Source organism: Elephantulus edwardii, unplaced genomic scaffold, assembly GCF_000299155.1.
Source record: "Elephantulus edwardii isolate Elephantulus edwardi_28Jun2011 unplaced genomic scaffold, EleEdw1.0 scaffold00337, whole genome shotgun sequence".
NCBI lineage: Eukaryota > Metazoa > Chordata > Mammalia > Macroscelidea > Macroscelididae > Elephantulus > Elephantulus edwardii.
The window spans coordinates 578,409-582,971 of record NW_006400087.1 but is presented as its reverse complement, the minus strand read 5'-3'; positions in this window follow the sequence as shown (position 1 = coordinate 582,971).

Below are 4,563 nucleotides of genomic sequence, written 5' to 3'. Positions count from 1 at the left end.
ACCCACTGGGTCTTAGTGGGACTTAAGAGGATTCAGCCAATTTTCCCACTAAGCTTTCCCCTTTCAAATGGGTCCAGCAGCTTCTGGCGTTTGCTGATCCAGAGTGCACACTGAAATGTGGACCAGAATGCAGTCCAGGCTGATTTCTTACAGTTCTGACTCTAATCCATCAAAAGTTCTTATTCAAATTCCTACTGTCTCCATCATGCAACAAACCCACTGGGCCTTAGTGGAGCTTTACAAAATTCAGTCCCTTTGCCCACAAACTTTATCCCTTTCAAATGGGTCCCTCAGAAGCTCGGCTTGCAAATTCCGGCATTTGCCAATCTACAGTGCAACCAAAAAGTGGTCCGGATTGCAACTGAGGCTATTAGCTCGTTCTGAGTCCACTGCAGAAGTTCTGATTCAAATTTCTACTGTCCACGTCAGGCAACAGACCCACTGGGTCTTAGTGGAGCTTAAGCGAAATAAGCCAATTTCCCCACTAAATTTTCTCCTTTCAAATGGGTCTCTTAGAAGCTCATCTAGTGGCTTCCAGTTTTTGCTGAGTCCACGTGGCTTTGTTCCCACAGTTCCAATACTAAAAGTTTCGACAGAAGTTATGATTCAATTCCTATTGTCCACGCCGCACCTCAGAACCTCCAGGTTTTAGTGGGCTCAAGAGAATTCAGCTGATTTCCCCCCTAACCTTTTTCCTTTCAGGTGAGTCTCAATGCAGCTCAGCTCAGCTAGTGGATCCCAGCTTTTGCTGGGTTTGTGATGGGACTGCTGCGGGACCACTGCAGGTCAGGCAGGCAGGGCTCTGGTTTTTAAAGCTTCTAAAATAATGTATTAGAAAAAGTTCTGATTCAAAATCCTACTGTTCACGTCACACTGTGATGGTCAGTCTCTGTGGAGCGTAAAGTACTCTCTGGTATCCTCTCTATGCAGGTTGCTATCCCTCTGGCTCTTCACACTGTGCTCTCCACCTCCGCCATCTTACCTCCCCCCTGTAGTAAAGTTTTGTAATTTTCTTTGAATAGATCCTTTGTGCTTCTGATTAGATTTCTTTCCAAGTAGTCTTGTGAGTAGATATTTTGAAGAGTATTGTTTTTCTTAGCTCCAGCTCTGTCTTTGTCACTGTAGAGAAATCCAATTGATTTTTGTATGTTAATCTTATATTCTGCCACTTTGATGAAATGGTCAACTATGTCCAGTAGTTTTCTTGCTGAGACTTTAGGGTTTTCTAAATATACTATCACATTAACAGCATAGAGAGATAATTTTACCACCTCTTTGCCAATTTGGGTACCTGTTATTTCCTTCTCTTGTCTAATTGCTATTCTAAGACTTCCAATACAATATTGAATAGGACAGGTGATAACGGGCATTCTTGCCTAGTTCCTGTTCTTAAAGGGAATGCCTTTAATGTCTCTCCATTGAGAACAATGTTGGCTCTCAGATTTGAGTATATACTTTTTACTATGTTGCAGAAATTGTCCACTATTCCTATTTTGCTGAGTGTTTTAATCAGGGAAAGATGTTGAATTTTGTAAAATTTTTCTATATCAATTGACAGGATCATGTGGTTCTTGTTCTTTGCTTTATTAATGTGATGAATTACACTGATTGTTTTTCTTGTTAAACCATCCTTGCACTCCTGTTAGTATTTCACTTGGTTATGGTGAACTATTTTTTTATGTACTGCTAGATTCTATTTTCCAGGATTTTATTTAGGATTTTTGTATTTATGTTCATGAGAGATACTGGCCTATAGTTTCCTATTTTGGTGGTGTCTTTACCTGGCTTTGGTATCACGGATATGTTTGCTTCATAGAATGAGTCTGGAAGAATGTCATCATTTTCTGTTTCCTGAAATAGTTTATGTAGAATTGACATATTGGTGATTTTTGTTTTACCTTTCCTACACCAGTGGCAGGCTTGAGACTAAGGTGTGCCTGATCCAGGCTATAGTCTTCACAATTACATACTTTGGATCAGAGAGCTGGACAGTGAGTAGGGATGATATAAAAAGAATTGATGCCTTTGAGCTGTGGTGCTGAAGAAGACTGTTGAATATACTATGGACTATTGGGAAAACAAGTAGGTTTGTCCTGGAGAGGGTAAAGCTGGGATGCTCCTTGGAGTCAAGGATTCTGAACCTTTGTATGACATACTTTGGGCATGCTGCAAGGAGGTACCAGTCCTTGGAAAGGGACATCATGTTTTGGGGGGTGGAGGGACAGTGCAGTAGAGGTAGACCCTTGATGAGAAGTATAGTTTCTATGATTGTGGTGGTGGGAGTAAGTGTGTTGGAGATGGTGAGGTTGGCACAGGATAGAGCAGGGTTTAGGGCTCTTGTACACAGGGTTGCTATTAGTCACAAGTGACTTGACGGCACATAACAACAACATCTGTGAAGGACACTTTTATTTATTTTTTAAATTTATTCTTAATTTCAATGAAAATTTACAGAGACTTTGGATTTCCATTCATTCATTGTTGCACTTTTCTCCCCTCTCAATACTCCCCCCTAGTACACTACCTTCTTGGAAAAGTAAAAGAAAAATTCTTTCATTGTTTTACAATCCCTCCCCCCAGGTCCACTCCACTAAGCAGCCTTCGCTCTGGTCTCCTGTAATGACAAAAATACCTATTCACATATCCCTTTTAAACCGTTTTCTCCCTCACCTATTTCAAGGCAGTATACATTATTGAACCCATCTTTCTCAGTTTCCCCTCAACCCCGAGGTCAGTCCTGTTTCACAACAGTGGCACTATAAATTATTTGTCCTTTTGTGACTGAGATACTTCACTCAGCATAATGTCCTTCAGGGTCACCCATTTTGAATAATACTGCATGAGTTCCTTGTTTTCCAATGCAGCATAGTATTCCACTGTGTGAATATACCACAGTTTCTCTATCCATTCATTTGCTGATGGGCACTTAGGTTGTTTCCAACTCCTTGCTATTGTGAACAAAGCCACGATTAACATGAGTGTACATGGCACTTTTATTCTTATGTGGACTTTGGGAAATAGCTCTCATCTCCAGATTATTTGTCTGACACTACCGGTATCTTGGTCTAGCCTGGGCCCTTGCAGGGAAATCCACACCACCATGATGTGTAAATTTTGGTATAGGTAATGGAGAGAGTTGTGGAAACTATGCAAAGGAATTAATGGAGGAATGTTACTTTCTTCTTGGGAACTGTAGGAGGGATGCAGGTGTCCATAACCCCCTATTTTCATTTTAAAGGGACAATGGAGGTACCGTCAGTACTTTGTACATGTTTCATGCTGCATGATCAATAATTTATCTGCCACAGAAGGACAGTAAACAATAATAAACGGCATGCAGAATCTCATTCCCCTCCCCCCCTGTGAAGCTTGAATTTTAAAAAAAATTAGTCTAGCTGTCTCAGCTTATACTATAATTTTATTTTGGCCACTATGAAGTCATATTGATACTGTGTGAATAAATGACACTTTGTATAAAACAGTGACTCAAGTAGGTGTCAGACAAGCAGATGGATGACATGGTGCATTTAAATTCACTGATTGTAGCCACTTCACTACTGAATTTTCAAAACATGCTCCTAAAAGCTGCAGAAACTGCACGTTACAGACCCATACCAAAGAAGGAACATTTTCACTATTTATTGTTATGTATCAAGTCCAAACAAACTCATAGTTGACCCTCCGGTAGGTTTTCAGAGGCAGTAAATAACATGTGAGGAGGCTTCCTATCTCGTGGAGCAGCTAGTGGATTCAAAACACATGCTTTTGGCTTTTGGATTGGCAGTGCAAGTCCTTACCAGTAGGCCAACAGAATTCCCTCAAAGGAAAAACACTATTTGTTGTCGTGTGTTGAATCACAAACTACCAATGGCTAACCCCTTCAATGGGTTTTCTAAAGGTAGTAAATCATACAGGAGTAGACTTTCCATCCTCCTCCTGCAGAGTAGCAGGTGGACTTGAACTGTGTGCCCTTGGGATTGCAGGGCAGCTGGTTACCACTAGGCCACCAGAATTCCTTGATAGAGAAATATAAAACCATTTACTAAGTAAATACAAACTTTTAAAGGCACTTCAATAGAAATCCAACCTTCCATGGAATTCTGCTTTATACACAGGTCCTTAAGAAAATTTGAAAGATACCAACCAAACTCTGATATCTCAACTCAAACAAAACTTAATTACATTTGAGTTTGAATGAATTCATAATTGACCCTCCAGTATATTTGCAAAGGCTGTAAGTGGCATGGGAGGTGATTTCCCATCTTTCTCCTCCAGAGCCACTGGTGGATTCGAATCACCAGAGAGGAACGGCCTTTGAGTGAGCAGTGCAACTCCTTATGAACTACATCACCAAGTCAACGAACTCATTACACTGAATTGTTTCTATTTCATCCACTACAATCAATGCTCTCTTTACAGGTGAGGGAAGTTTTATACTGTTGTTGTTGTTGTTGTTGTTGTTATGTGCCGTCGACTCGTTTCCGACTCATAGTGACCCTAAGCACAACAGCCCTAAACCCTGCTCTATCCTGCACCAAACGCACTGCCTCTGACACACCCATC